The sequence below is a fragment of the Lissotriton vulgaris genome, chromosome 6 (genome assembly GCF_964263255.1).
Source record: "Lissotriton vulgaris chromosome 6, aLisVul1.2, whole genome shotgun sequence".
Taxonomy (NCBI): domain Eukaryota; kingdom Metazoa; phylum Chordata; class Amphibia; order Caudata; family Salamandridae; genus Lissotriton; species Lissotriton vulgaris.
In genome coordinates, this window is record NC_141694.1 from 599,330,223 (window position 1) to 599,347,020 (window position 16,798).

The following is a 16,798-nucleotide window of genomic DNA, read 5'->3' on the forward strand; positions in this document are numbered from 1 at the left end:
CCTGGCATGGCTGGGAGACACCCAGCAAAAATTCCTAGACCTCCCCCTGGAGTTAGATGAGATTACTGATGCTATTATGGCCATGAAGTCGGGTAGAGCCCCGGGCACCGATGGGCTGCCTGTGGATATCTACAAGACCTTCATTACGACCTTAGCTCCCATCCTTAAGGCTGTGTATTATGAGGCCCTTGAGGAAGGGGTGTTGCTTGCCACAATGCTGGAAGCACAGATAATGACGTTACTGAAACCAGGGAAATGCCCCACCTCTTACGATTCCTATAGGCCGCTATCACTACTCAACTGTGATACTAAAATTCTAGCCAAAGTCCTTGCGACGCGCCTTAACCTACTAATGGAAAAACTTGTCCTACCCGACCAGGCAGGATTTGTCCCCAACAGATCCACAGCCCATAACCTTAGAACTCTGTTATCTGTCATACAGGATATAGATCCCAACAGTGCTGCAGTAGCGGTCTTTCTGGACGCTACCAAAGCATTTGACTCCCTTGAGTGGGATTATCTGCTGGGTACGCTTGAGCGTATGGGGATGCCGTACTCTTTCCTTAATTGGATTCAGCTGTTGTACTCCAACCCGCGGGCCTCAGTCCTCCTGAACGGGACCAGGTCTGACAACTTCCCCATTTCTAGAGCACGAGGCAGGGATGCCCTTTATCTCCTGTCCTCTTTGCACTAGCGGTCGAACCGCTGGCGGCAAAGCTGAGACAACACCACAAACACAGGGCGTTAATATATCCAGCCAGGCAATTGTTAATATCTCTCTATGCAGACGACATAACGTTGTACCTCCACAAACCTCAGGAAAACCTGAACCCTGTGCTGCGGGAAATTACACGGTTTGGAGCCATCTCGGGGGTCCAGATAAATTGGACCAAATCAGCAATATTCCCGTTGACTGACAAGACGGCACAGTATCCATTGGACTTCCCACTACAGTGGGAGGTGGACAACTTTAAGTATCTGGGTATACACGTTTCTAGAAACATAGACGAACTTATGCGCACAAACTATGGAAAAGCAAGGGATAGAATAACCGAAAACATAACTCAGTGGTTGAAACTGCCCCTCTCGACGGCGTGACGTATATCCCTCATCAAGATGATAATTTTACCCAAATTTCTTTATTTATTCATCAATATCCCTTATCACCCGGGAAGCTTTTTCTTTCGTACCCTTAGGTCCCAATTACTCCGACTCATCTGGGGCGGGAAACAGGCCCGGCTGAACTTAGCGACCCTCATGCTTCCGTATCGACAGGGTGGATTTGAAGTTCCCAACTTCGAACAATATTACTTTTGTGCGCAGGCACACTTTGCAGTCTACTGGCTGCACCCGCCTCCTTAAATGGAGCACTTAGCGGTGGAAGATGGGTACATGGCCCCTACCCCCCCTGAAGGGTATTTATTCACAGAAGTTGCGGAAAGAGACCACGGTGGATTGTACTGTGGCGGCATGGAGGTGGATGGCACGACAGATGGGGACAGCTTTAATGTACTCCCCCAGACGGCCACTATTACACAGCCCTATTGTGCGGGTAACATGTGAGGGGCTGGGGGTTAGGTTGCTGCGCAAATTGCAGTGTACTACCTGGGGAGCACTTTATCTAGACGGCCAACTCTTTGGGGATCATACCCCTACCAGTATGGATAGGTTTTTGTATACCAGATTACGGCAGAACATTAAAGCAGTTACACCAGATTTCCCCAGAGAACCTGACATATTTATACCACTACATACGTTATTACAAGCGGAAGCACCCACACACGTTATCTCGCTGCTTTATAAGCAAGTTAGGGACGTCCCACTGGCAACCCCTGTATGGGCGAGGACGGAGTGGGACAAGGACTTGGGGGTTACGCTGACTGACGATCAGTGGAAACGAAGCTGTATGCAAACGGAGGCGATTACTGGCAGCAGTCGCTTGCGGTTAATCCATTACAAGTTCCTGCACCAACTGTACCATACGCCGGTTCGGCTTCACCGCTTTTAATTGAGGGAACATGACAGGTGTAATAGATGTGGCAGAGAAGGGGCTGATTTCATGCACTTGGCGTGACTGTGCCCTAAAGTGGAGGAATACTGGGCGGAGGTCTTTGACGGCATGTCTGAGATGCTGAGTGTGAGGATTGTAACGCAGCCTCTGGTGGGCCTCCTGGGGCTAACATGCCATGTACAGACGGTGCATAAGGCGTATCTCGCAATGGGACTCCTAATCGCTAAACGGCAGGTAGCCTGCTGATGGGGACGAGGCAGGGCACTGAAATTCAAAGATTGGCTCACAGACATGTCCACTTGGCAAGAGCAGTTGTATAGCTATGCAGGACAGCTACCATTAAAGTCATGCCCTAAGGACATTTGGGGGCCCCTAGTGTCATATGTACTCGCTCATGATACGAGCCAGGATAATGCACAAGGAGGGGGGGAGGATGCATCGATAGTGGAGGCTCCTTTATCTGGGGAGAACGACTGAACACTTCCAGCGAGGAGATAATAAGTTAGCAGGGGGGGAAACTGATCAGAGGACGGTGGGACGGTAACCTGCCCTCGTTTTACTCTTTACAGGGGATCTGACACGCACATTTCTCCTATACCATGATGAATCGCTCTGATAAGGTACTGATGGTATTGAATTGCAATCTGTGCTTACATGATACTTGGGCATTAGCAAGGTTTATGTCCAGAACTGTTCACTGCATCTGGGGGGACGGGGGGGGGGGGGTTGGTAGGAGGGTATTGTTCGGATATATGTATTTGATAGACCTGTTTTTTTTTGTTATTATAAGCTGGAATTGCTGATGATATGCCTCTGCTGGGGCAGATTTGAAAACTATGTACCGTGCCCTTTTTTCTTAAATAAACGTTTTGGAGACTTTAAAAAAAAAGGATATCGGGGGGGGGGGAGCTTTAGCCCCGCGTGGAAGTCCCACTTGGTAGACTCGGTCCATTTGAATCTCCTGAATCTCTTCATCCCCGAGGATCTGGTGAAACAGAGCGCTGACGTCGGCACGAAAGTCGTCACCTTTCTGTTTCCAAGGCACTGATCTGATCCGGATGTTATTATGTCTGGAGCGGTTCTCCAAGTCCTCTGCATGGGCCTGTAGATCAATATTCTACTCCCGCAGGCGTATCATTTCTTGTTGTAGCTGGTGTATGTCCTCCCCCCCTCCCCAGCTAGTGCTCCTCCAGAGACGCCACCCTTTCTCCTATGTTGTCAACTTCACGCCAAACCTCTCTAAGGTCCACTGAGAGCTGGGAGCGCAGTTCCTGGACACCATCCTTGATAGCTGAGAAGAGCTCTGAAAGCTTTAGTCGCTGGGGTGTCATCTCCTTCCATAGGTGGTATCTTGGCATCAGGTAGTGATGTAGAGTGCCATGAAGTTTTCTGGAAGAGTTCCTTCAGTGATTTCTCTTTTCGTCCTCTGGCCAACGACATAATGGATCAATTAGGTCACTGCCCTTTGCACCACTCTTCCCACTCCGCCACGGGAGAAAGCAGCGTACCAAGCCCCACAGTAGCACTGACTTCACACTGCCAGGCGTGGGCGAGCCATGCCTCGTCTGGGCCCAGGATTGACGGTAGGCGCTATTTGGCAGCGTGTGCCATCGCTGACACTTGTGTCTCTTCATCTGCACCTCTCACTAGACTACAGGCCGGTCAATATCCCCCTCCAGGCTAGCACCCCTCTCACCGGAACTCTGGGCCGAGATGGGAAGGTTACAGATCGCTATAGGATGTCGAATGGGCCCGGAGGGCACTGCCATCTCGCGGCCTCTGGGCAGTATAAAGTTACTATGGGCACTCAACTCACCCTCTCATAGGTCTCCGGTCTCGTCAATGGAGGGGGGGAGCACACCACTGTCACCAGACACCCGCTCGTGCCGACCAGTTTGTGGGCGTCTGCTGGGATAATAGGCCCCCCTAGATCCTCACAAGGAAATGCGCCGCACCCGCTGCAGCCCTCTAATTCCTGATAACAGGCCTCGTTTAAAAAAAGGGCGCCGTCCGCAGACCGGTGTTGGCCCCGCCTGGTCACCTAAATACAACAGGTCACACTCTCCTCACCTCGGATCCTCTGGAGGGCAGTCAGGTCTCATATCCGGCCCCACTCAGCGGAGAAAGCACTGCACTCCCCACCTTATAGAGAGCGCTGGGATCTCTCACTGTGGCCCATAGTGTTTGCCAATCTACAAATCAGGCCCAAGGCCACAGGGCCGCTCCTCAGTCACTAGGCCCGCGGTCACTGCCACACCCCCTTCGGGCGTCGGCAGAGGACTGCGCCAGCCCACCACGCTGCAGGCCCTGGGGGGGGGGGGCTCACAAGGAAGTCACATCACTCCTCGCGGCCCGCAGACACCCGCAACAGCCCTCAACCACCACCTGCACCGTCCGCCAACCTGCGGACTGGGACTAGCTCAGGCAGGCTGCGCCCGACCTTGCAGGTCCTCTGCTCCTCTGGGGGCATGTCGTCTTCGCCGGCGTAGGAGTTCAGGGCCATACCACAGCTCAAGGGCACCTCAGCAAGGGTCGGGACCCAAGCATTGGGAACATTCACGGAAGGCCCCTCGTGACCGCTAGATTCGCTCTCCTCTGCTTGCGGTCCTGAGGGCCTCGGTCAGACTGCGGCAGGGAGTCCAAAATGGCGACAGCTCCAAGTTGCGTCTCGCTACACACAGGCCAGCTGCTTCACTGTCCTGGTCCATCTCCCGGTGGAGGGCTCACCGGTGGGGTGCACTTCTGCCCCCTTCGCTAGGCGATCACGGTGTATGATTGTGCCAGGGCTTTGTGAGGCTCGCAGGCCCACTCCTGGCTCGCCAAGCAGCAGCAATGCCGGGGCCGGAAAGACCGCAAAAGCAGGAATGGCCGCCGAAGATCGGAAAAACAGGCTCGCCGTCGGTGTCAGGATGACAACCCAAGCTGCTGCACTCACTGGTTAGCTCCAATGGGCTCCAAGGTGGGTGATATTACAAATCTTATGAGTGGTGACGCCGGAGGGATAGGAACGCACGTCCTATCTCGCTGCCATCTTGGCCACGCCCCCTTACCATTTCTTTAAAAATAAATATCTCCTGATCCCCTCAGTAGACTTTTGTTATTTTTGTGTTGTTTTGTAATTACATTTTATTCTTTTATAAGTGGCATGTTTTGGGAATATTATTGGTTTCATTTGTTGAGTTTAGCATTCTTGTGGTGCTCCTAAATACCACAATATAAGAGTCTAGCCAGCACTCCTGTAATTTTAATCAAATATTAGTGTTTTTTTGTTGAATTTATGTTATATTTTTCGGAGCTTCCCAGTAGGTCAGTTGAGCCCACAACTAAAGTTAAACTGCAAATTGGAGGCCTAGTATAAACTAGGTCTGGACCGGGAGCTCTCGCTTAATGTCCCTAAGGCTTCAAAGTATGTAAGTTCAGTTAGTCATGTTCAAAACAATTGTAATCCAATAACTCAATCAACATAGATTTTGAAATTTGAAACTTATTTAGTAAGCTTTGTTGCAGTACATTACTTCAGTAATATTCACCAATCATCAAATGGGTACAAATGTCAAAAAAGTACTCAAATTATTATCCTAAAACAATTCAATAAACGAAAATACACTTTTCCCAATGCATTTCGGGTCTACTCGACCCTTCTTCAGGGGAATTTCAAATGTAGCAACCAATTCTGTAAACAGTGTCAAGCACTTCAGTCCGATTTCAGGCACTGCAAAGTTAAAAAAACAACAATTGTATTCTTTTGCCAGTTAGAACCATTATGTACAAGATCAAGAATAGAGTTCACACTACTTCTCTCCACTTATAGTGCTATAAAACATGCATATGTGCAATTATGCTGGTGCTGTATGAAAGTGTAAACCAAGCCGAGAAGGGGGATTTGTGTAAACTCTAAGTGCTGCCCACTGGATTACCCTCACGAATCGTGTAAGTTTAAAAAACTGTGAAACACCCTCGTGACCCGAGGAAGAGGCATTTTCAAACTAAACAGAACGGTCTCTCTAAAAACCCAGTAAGTGCCAAAAGCTACCTGTTTGAGGCTCCAAACAGTCCTAGAATTAGGTCAACCGATTCTACTGGATCCAGTACAAATACTGCAAATGTAACATGCCGTGTGTTAAACGTAGATGTCAGCCTTTTTAAATGATAGTGTGTGCTGAGAAAGATCACTATCTTACCCACGTTCTGATGCGCTGTGTTGAGGGTTGGATATTAACTCGGGCAATGTCCCGTTTTTGAATTCAAAGCCTAAAAAAAGTAGTAACGCCCGTTATTTTTACCCCTTATGAGTGATTGGTAGCTAAGAAGCCGGTGATAAAAAGTGCTTACCGTACCTTCGTTCGCGTGATCGTGTCGCGTAGTTATCGTCCCCGTGGTAGCACCTGACCCTGTCTTCACCCTGATATGAAGTGAATTAAGGAAACAGTGATTCCTCCGCCTGTTTGCTCCCAATGACTACTCACTAAACGCCCACCATGGCGGAACGAAGCGCTCACCTTCTCTCTGTTAGCGTCCGCTGACCTCTGTCGCCTGAATCATTTCCGGCATCAACATCCGGTCGAAGTGATGCTGTTTAAATACCCGTACCTCACGTTCGGTTAATGTTATTAAAATGAACCTAATTCCTAGGGAATGTAACTCGGCTGATAAACCCTGATCTAGTCTAAAAACTCCCATCTCAGAAACTTAAAGTGAAAGTGAGATCGGTGAAAAGCACTTGCTAAAAGTATCATGAATTCTTCTTGAAATGTCAAAGCGCCGCTTATGGAGTGTACCGCGCCTCTCATTTGCGAATCAGTGAAATGTTACCAGAAATGAAAAGTGTACAACTTTGTGAAAGTAAAGGCATGCTGGAAATATAGTGTCCATGTATATACCATAAAACTTGAAAAAACGTTAAATAACGTTAAGTAAGTGGAACGTGGTTAGTTGTAGTGTGAATCCTGTACAAAATTAGAAACATATTAACTAATAAAAATACAATCAAGTTATTCAATGCATGTTATGACGTCAAATAATGATGCTAAACGTTATATGTTACATTCATGTGATTCATAGAAAGCAAACCATTTCACACTGGTCATTGAGCCCCCCTGGTGTGAGTGTCCCGAGCATTTTGATCCAAAATGTCTCTCTACGCGCCAAGGCTATGTTGTGATCTACCCCATTGCGTTTTTCTACCACTTCTAGAATAGTATATCGAAGTTGAGGTATGGAATGACTGGATTTCGTCCAGTGTGTTGCAAGACAGGATGTGGTTGATTTGTTTCGTATGGTACTCTTATGCTCGATAATTCGAGTTTTGACTTTTCGGGAAGTTCTTCCCACATAGGTTAATCCGCAAGGGCATGTGATCGCATAGATTACCCCAACTGTATTACAGTCACCACTGTATTTCAGTTGTATGACTTTACCACTATGGGGATGCTTGAATTCTTTGCCCGTGGATACGTTATTACATTGTCCACAGTTGTAACACTTTCTCATTCCTTTATGATTAACTGTTAGATGTTTTGAAGGGGATTTCAGGATTTCCCTGATGTTTTTTGCTCTTGTGTGTGCTATTATAGGAAGAGTTTTGAACAAGTGGGCAAAATCGGGTTCATTAGCTATGATTTCCCATCTTTTCCTTAGAATCTGTTTGATTCATTGTGACTGTGTCGAGTGTTTCATGACAAACACTATACGGTCATTGTTGGATTTCTCTGTTTTTTTCAATAGGTCTTTTCTTTCCATTCTGGATACCTTCTGTACTGAAGTCTCTAGTACGTCCGTTGGGTAACCCCTGGCTATGTATCTTCCCACTTGCTCATCAATCATGTGGTTACTGTTAGTTGGATCTGAGGAAATCCTTTTAATCCTTATGAATTGAGAGGTAGGTAGGTGATCTTTCAGGTTTTTGGGATGAGCGCTTGTGTAGTGTAATGCGTTGTTTACATCAGTAGGTTTTCGGTAGATGTTGGTTATGATGCCGTCAGGTGATTTGCAAATCTCAATATCCAGAAACTGTATCTTTTGATCTTGGATGTTGTGCGTGAACTGTATTCTAGGGTTACACCCATTTAGTTCTCTGATGAGTTCTTCCAACTCCATCTTGGTCCCTCGCCAAATTATCAGGATGTCATCTATAAACCGTAGAAACAAAATGAGATTCGCCGTCCATCTTGTGTTGGATAAGATGAATCGTTGCTCAAAGTAAGCCATAAAAGTGTTAGCGTATGCGGGCGCCCCCGAAAAACCCATGGATGTGCCTGTCTTTTGCAAAAAGAAATCAGATTTCCATGAAAAATAACTGTGATATAAAGAAAAATGTAATAGTTCTAACAAAAAAATCCCCAAAGAGTGATCCACCTCTGATTGTAACAGTCTCCATTCTATGGCCTCCAGGCCCTCTGTGTGTGCAATTGAAGTATAGAGTGCCACGACATCTATTGTGCAAAGTAATGTGGTTTCCGCAATCAGGTTGTTGACTTGTTGAAGTTTCAATAGACAATCTGTGGTGTCTTTCAGGTATGTTTCCCAAGATTGAACCAAAGGTTGCAAATGGAAATCAATGAAACGACCAATCGGTTCATGAATAGAACCACATCCTGCCACGATGGGTCTAAACGGTGGATCGGTAATGCTCTTGTGAACCTTAGGTATCATATAGATATGTGGTATTTGTGGTGTGCTGGTCCTTAGATATCTGCCAGTGTTGTTATTTATGACACCCGAATTTTCTGCTTGTTCAATGATGGTGTCCAATATCTTGCTGAATTCATCAGTGGGATCTTGTTCCAATTTGATATATGTTTCAGAATCCAAAACATGAGTGTCAACTTTTCTTTCATAGAAAGTGGTGTCCAACATCACCAACGCTCCTCCCTTGTCTGCCGGTTGGAATGTAATCGACTTGTCTTGTTTGAGATCATTCAAAATTCTCTTTTGTTTGATAGATAGGTTCTGTTTTTTGGGTGTTGAGTATTTGATGGTCTCTAGATCCTTTTTGACTAATGTTTCAAAGTTGTCCAGAATTTTATGTGAAATTGGGGACATAAATTTACTTTTAGGTTTAAATTTTTCTTGAATCTTTGTGGTTCCATCCGTCATTGAGGTTGAAAAAAACCATTTTAATCTCAATTTGTGTAGAAATTTGAAGAGGGCTATTTCTGTTTCCAAACCGTTTGATACATAAGTTGGTACAAAAGATGTGCCTTTGTTGAGGACTTTCTCCTCTTCCATTGTAAGTTGTCTACTTGAGATGTTGATTATCAAGTTGGTTTCTTTGTGACTTGTCTTTGTGGTCGTCCAGTTTCCGTGGTCTTTTTTGGTGCCTTGTCCCCTACGGGTGCGTCTATTCTTGATTCTAGCGACTGGTCTGGTGGTTGAATTGCTGATTGGCCCTCCGCCAAAAAAGAAGGTTGTATATTCTGAGAGGTACCAGACGTTGTGGCTTGTGGTGTTGCTGACGTCATTGGGACGGCTGCTGGTGGTCTTTGTAATGAGAGATCCTCATCTAATGCCACGCTTTCTTCTGATGAGGTATTCCTAGATGTTTTACTGGTAAATCTTTTGTGTGCATAGGCCTCCGCCCATGTGTATACCTCATCCAGTTTATAATCTATCGTATCTCTACGAAATTTGCGAATCTTCCGGTCATGAACCTCCTTAGCATGAACATCCAATCTATTGTTGATGTCTTCAAGAATTTTTGTCCAATCTGTTTCCGGGATGGTTTTTGATAGTTCTTGTTGTAATTTAAAAATGTCTTCCTTTAAATCCAAAAGTATTTGTGAGAGTTCCTCGATAATCAACAATATAAGATCTAGAGAACATTTGTTCAATATTGCTTGCCATTTGATAATGAAAGCCTTATTGAATTTGAAAAGCATGGGTTTAAGCGCTATGCGTAGTCCCCTGGGAATTCTCTTCACCTTATGATACTCAATCAAAGTTGTTGCGTGTAAACGTTGGTTAACCTCCTTACGCATGATATATTCAAGTTGTTTTAGCATCTGGGTGGTGGTGCCTTTAGACGTGCTGAATGTGCGTACTTGTTCTATTAACGAGTAGATGGAAGCTGCTTCCTCTGTGCCATATACCTTAATTTCTGCTTGGTTCAAGGTGAGATTTGCTATTTCTTGAAAAGAAGCCATTATCCTTCGTAATGTGGGTGCTGGTTTAGTGACGGGCTGTGGTTAAACTGCAATATAAGAGTCTAGCCAGCACTCCTGTAATTTTAATCAAATATTAGTGTTTTTTTGTTGAATTTATGTTATATTTTTCGGAGCTTCCCAGTAGGTCAGTTGAGCCCACAACTAAAGTTAAACTGCAAATTGGAGGCCTAGTATAAACTAGGTCTGGACCGGGAGCTCTCGCTTAATGTCCCTAAGGCTTCAAAGTATGTAAGTTCAGTTAGTCATGTTCAAAACAATTGTAATCCAATAACTCAATCAACATAGATTTTGAAATTTGAAACTTATTTAGTAAGCTTTGTTGCAGTACATTACTTCAGTAATATTCACCAATCATCAAATGGGTACAAATGTCAAAAAAGTACTCAAATTATTATCCTAAAACAATTCAATAAACGAAAATACACTTTTCCCAATGCATTTCGGGTCTACTCGACCCTTCTTCAGGGGAATTTCAAATGTAGCAACCAATTCTGTAAACAGTGTCAAGCACTTCAGTCCGATTTCAGGCACTGCAAAGTTAAAAAAACAACAATTGTATTCTTTTGCCAGTTAGAACCATTATGTACAAGATCAAGAATAGAGTTCACACTACTTCTCTCCACTTATAGTGCTATAAAACATGCATATGTGCAATTATGCTGGTGCTGTATGAAAGTGTAAACCAAGCCGAGAAGGGTGATTTGTGTAAACTCTAAGTGCTGCCCACTGGATTACCCTCACGAATCGTGTAAGTTTAAAAAACTGTGAAACACCCTCGTGACCCGAGGAAGAGGCATTTTCAAACTAAACAGAACGGTCTCTCTAAAAACCCAGTAAGTGCCAAAAGCTACCTGTTTGAGGCTCCAAACAGTCCTAGAATTAGGTCAACCGATTCTACTGGATCCAGTACAAATACTGCAAATGTAACATGCCGTGTGTTAAACGTAGATGTCAGCCTTTTTAAATGATAGTGTGTGCTGAGAAAGATCACTATCTTACCCACGTTCTGATGCGCTGTGTTGAGGGTTGGATATTAACTCGGGCAATGTCCCGTTTTTGAATTCAAAGCCTAAAAAAAGTAGTAACGCCCGTTATTTTTACCCCTTATGAGTGATTGGTAGCTAAGAAGCTGGTGATAAAAAGTGCTTACCGTACCTTCGTTCGCGTGATCGTGTTGCGTAGTTATCGTCCCCGTGGTAGCACCTGACCCTGTCTTCACCCTGATATGAAGTGAATTAAGGAAACAGTGATTCCTCCGCCTGTTTGCTCCCAATGACTACTCACTAAACGCCCACCATGGCGGAACGAAGCGCTCACCTTCTCTCTGTTAGCGTCCGCTGACCTCTGTCGCCTGAATCATTTCCGGCATCAACATCCGGTCGAAGTGATGCTGTTTAAATACCCGTACCTCACGTTCGGCTAATGTTATTAAAATGAACCTAATTCCTAGGGAATGTAACTCGGCTGATAAACCCTGATCTAGTCTAAAAACTCCCATCTCAGAAACTTAAAGTGAAAGTGAGATCGGTGAAAAGCACTTGCTAAAAGTATCATGAATTCTTCTTGAAATGTCAAAGCGCCGCTTATGGAGTGTACCGCGCCTCTCATTTGCGAATCAGTGAAATGTTACCAGAAATGAAACTCTTCCTATAATAGCACACACAAGAGCAAAAAACATCAGGGAAATCCTGAAATCCCCTTCAAAACATCTAACAGTTAATCATAAAGGAATGAGAAAGTGTTACAACTGTGGACAATGTAATAACGTATCCACGGGCAAAGAATTCAAGCATCCCCATAGTGGTAAAGTCATACAACTGAAATACAGTGGTGACTGTAGTACAGTTGGGGTAATCTATGCGATCACATGCCCTTGCGGATTAACCTATGTGGGAAGAACTTCCCGAAAAGTCAAAACTCGAATTATCGAGCATAAGAGTACCATACGAAACAAATCAACCACATCCTGTCTTGCAACACACTGGACGAAATCCAGTCATTCCATACCTCAACTTCGATATACTATTCTAGAAGTGGTAGAAAAACGCAATGGGGTAGATCACAACATAGCCTTGGCGCGTAGAGAGACATTTTGGATCAAAATGCTCGGGACACTCACACCAGGGGGGCTCAATGACCAGTGTGAAATGGTTTGCTTTCTATGAATCACATGAATGTAACATATAACGTTTAGCATCATTATTTGACGTCATAACATGCATTGAATAACTTGATTGTATTTTTATTAGTTAATATGTTTCTAATTTTGTACAGGATTCACACTACAACTAACCACGTTCCACTTACTTAACGTTATTTAACGTTTTTTCAAGTTTTATGGTATATACATGGACACTATATTTCCAGCATGCCTTTACTTTCACAAAGTTGTACACTTTTCATTTCTGGTAACATTTCACTGATTCGCAAATGAGAGGCGCGGTACACTCCATAAGCGGCGCTTTGACATTTCAAGAAGAATTCATGATACTTTTAGCAAGTGCTTTTCACCGATCTCACTTTCACTTTAAGTTTCTGAGATGGGAGTTTTTAGACTAGATCAGGGTTTATCAGCCGAGTTACATTCCCTAGGAATTAGGTTCATTTTAATAACATTAACCGAACGTGAGGTACGGGTATTTAAACAGCATCACTTCGACCGGATGTTGATGCCGGAAATGATTCAGGCGACAGAGGTCAGCGGACGCTAACAGAGAGAAGGTGAGCGCTTCGTTCCGCCATGGTGGGCGTTTAGTGAGTAGTCATTGGGAGCAAACAGGCGGAGGAATCACTGTTTCCTTAATTCACTTCATATCAGGGTGAAGACAGGGTCAGGTGCTACCACGGGGACGATAACTACGCGACACGATCACGCGAACGAAGGTACGGTAAGCACTTTTTATCACCGGCTTCTTAGCTACCAATCACTCATAAGGGGTAAAAATAACGGGCGTTACTACTTTTTTTAGGCTTTGAATTCAAAAACGGGACATTGCCCGAGTTAATATCCAACCCTCAACACAGCGCATCAGAACGTGGGTAAGATAGTGATCTTTCTCAGCACACACTATCATTTAAAAAGGCTGACATCTACGTTTAACACACGGCATGTTACATTTGCAGTATTTGTACTGGATCCAGTAGAATCGGTTGACCTAATTCTAGGACTGTTTGGAGCCTCAAACAGGTAGCTTTTGGCACTTACTGGGTTTTTAGAGAGACCGTTCTGTTTAGTTTGAAAATGCCTCTTCCTCGGGTCACGAGGGTGTTTCACAGTTTTTTAAACTTACACGATTCGTGAGGGTAATCCAGTGGGCAGCACTTAGAGTTTACACAAATCCCCCTTCTCGGCTTGGTTTACACTTTCATACAGCACCAGCATAATTGCACATATGCATGTTTTATAGCACTATAAGTGGAGAGAAGTAGTGTGAACTCTATTCTTGATCTTGTACATAATGGTTCTAACTGGCAAAAGAATACAATTGTTGTTTTTTTAACTTTGCAGTGCCTGAAATCGGACTGAAGTGCTTGACACTGTTTACAGAATTGGTTGCTACATTTGAAATTCCCCTGAAGAAGGGTCGAGTAGACCCGAAATGCATTGGGAAAAGTGTATTTTCGTTTATTGAATTGTTTTAGGATAATAATTTGAGTACTTTTTTGACATTTGTACCCATTTGATGATTGGTGAATATTACTGAAGTAATGTACTGCAACAAAGCTTACTAAATAAGTTTCAAATTTCAAAATCTATGTTGATTGAGTTATTGGATTACAATTGTTTTGAACATGACTAACTGAACTTACATACTTTGAAGCCTTAGGGACATTAAGCGAGAGCTCCCGGTCCAGACCTAGTTTATACTAGGCCTCCAATTTGCTCCTAAATACCACACATATTTTCTCTTAGTGAAAATGCTGATTATTCCACACTACCAAGCTTAAGCTCAGGATTCCTCGAAGAAACCTGCTTTTACTTTCGAGGCACTAAATTCCATAGCTGTGCGAGATCTCTGCCCTTGTTCACATCAATAACTAAGCCTTTCTTTCCCCTAGTGACCACTTTAAATCCAGTTATCTACAGCAGGGTTGTGAGGAAACTGGTTCCATCATCTAACAATATTCTTAAACAAGGAAGTACAAACAAAATTGCATTCAGAGGTAATGAACTGTTGTGTTTACACATGCAGAAATTGACACTAGTAGCATTTCCAAAGGTGTAAATCCAGATTATTACTCCTGGGAAGCTGTTACAGTCACAGCTCCCCAGGAATACCACCGGGATTTCTTTGTGAATTCCCAAATAGCTCCTAGCATGATCTATATGTATGAGTAAATGTAAAGGGGGGGCGGTCTGGATTTGTGAATAGGGGACCAAAGTGCCTCACAGTTTGCAAATAACTTTAAAACACTGCAAAACTCTTGCATATCTTCATGTATGTATCAGTGGTTACTAACATAACACTATATTCTACTCATTAGGTCACTTTAGACCGCATATTGGGCTGATCGGTCCATAAACGTCAAAGAAGTAGCTCTCAAAGTATTTTTCCTTGGGCCGGAGTCTTAAAACATGTTGACAATCTATTCCTATAGCCTTTCATCCATGCTTTCAGTAAATTTCCAACATTTCTGGAATTCACAGAGAATTCCAGGAGTTCTCCTGGCAAGCCACAACAGTAATCATGGATGAGTAAATGTACCAGCTGTACATTGACGCATATGTAAGTACTTTACGAAAGTGAGTTTGCATTTGAAATGTTTCCTTAAGTTTCCCCCTTTTGGTGAAAATATTTGTCTCCTTATAAAAATAGCCCTTCCTACCTTCACCACCAATTTTGGGTATGTTTTCCACCTTCCCATCCTAGTGATGAATTTACTCCTGCCACTGACATGAGTAAATTTCTTACTATATCGAGGGTGGTGTTCGCCAACTTAAGCAGGGGTTCAAACCGTTGAACACCTACAACAAACCCACTAGAGCAAATTTGCTGAAAGGTACTTTTACATCAAACTGGTTTACTATCACCTATGCAGGTGTAAATTCAGGTTTTATGAATACCAAACATTTAATATACACTTATAAATGGAGGTATCTGCACACACAAGTTCAGCTTAAATGTGTAAATACCTTTTAAAATCAGGCGCCCAGTGAGCAATGTGAGCTATTGTGAGCATGCAGAAAATAACTAATACTTATGAGAACATTGGAATGTTGGGAGCTTCTTTGAAAACAATGGAGTGCTGTGTGCTTCTAATGGCTGGTAGAAGCATGAAGCTTCAACATTACAATGATGTCCTTCACAGCTATTGCTGTGAAAAAAGGCCTCTCCATGAGGCTTCTGGATATTTGTTAGAACATTCTGCCCTCTAGTGGTGGAATGTTCTAATAGCCTTATAGCCCTCCGTATCTGGGCTATACCCGCATTAAAGTCCTGCTCCCTTGTTAAAGTCCCAAGCCGAAGTGGGCGTTGAATGGCCGGTATAGCCCACATAGCAGGCTATAAGGCCATACTATGGAATCTCTACTGCTGTGCAGGGGATAGATCGGACTTATGACCCAGCAGCCCCTCCCAAAATTTCTCTATCTCTGACCTGACTGCGGCCAGTAAGCTACAGTTAAAAAACATATGCATTAGATCTGCTTGTCCAACCCCGCATCTAGGAAACCTATCATCTTCCCTAATCCCCCAAGCAAATAATTTTGCGGGCGTATAATAGAGATTAAACACTGTTTTATAGTGCTGGGCCCGCAAGTTTGAGGCCCGAAATACCTTCTTATTCAGGTCAAGGGCTAGATCCACATCAACATCGGGATTCCCCAATTTTATAGCCCAGGCAGATTCTATCTTTTCCAAGTCATCTTGAATTCCTGTTAGAAGAAGGTTGTATATTATCTTAATCTTCTTGCGACCCCTAGTCAATAAGTCCAGCAAGGGGATATTTATAGTAGGCGGCAGTTTCGGTCTAAGTGCCTTCAGGGATCGTCTAATTTGACCATACACAAACCAATGGTTCGGAGAAATTCCAAACCTACATTGCAGGACCCCAAAGTCCACTACCCCGTCTCCCTCCATAATGTCCCCCAACGTCTTAATCCCCATCCCCCTTCACTCCTGCAAGGTCCTATCGACACCCAGCTGTGAGAATAGGCTTGAATTACACATATGCAAAGCTGGGAAGAGAAGAGGAAGTCTTGGTGTTTGCCGCAGTGGCGGTACTCCGGATTTTAATATCAGCGGGGTGGAAAGATGCTGGGGCTCCGTCCTTTCAAATGTGGCTCTCCAGATTTCTCGGATACATAATATAGAGTCCTGTCTATATGAACAGAAGAGCGTGAAAACTAGGGATTTCGGTAGAGGTATCTAGGCTCCTATCACTAAATGGAGGGAGGTAAGGCTGTAAGCTCTGAACGTTGTTCGCTATGTGTTTTATATGTAAACTCAGATAGTAACTAGTTTTAAAATGGCCCGGTGTATTATTAATTCTCCTTGGTACATCAATTCTTTTATATCAATTGTACTGTTCCTAATTCTACTATTGTGTATATTATTAATTGTATTTATTCTGCCTGATACCTCAGTTTTGTATATAATGTTCTGGCCTAAATGTTTCTTTTTGT

At 44.0% G+C, this 16,798-nt stretch overlaps 1 protein-coding gene across 1 annotated transcript in view; it reads right to left on the reverse strand.

Moving 5' to 3' along the window:
- LOC147707767 (desmin-like) overlaps window positions 1-16,798 on the reverse strand; it is a 117,351-nt gene that overhangs the window by 76,898 nt on the left and 23,655 nt on the right. The window lies entirely within an intron of this gene.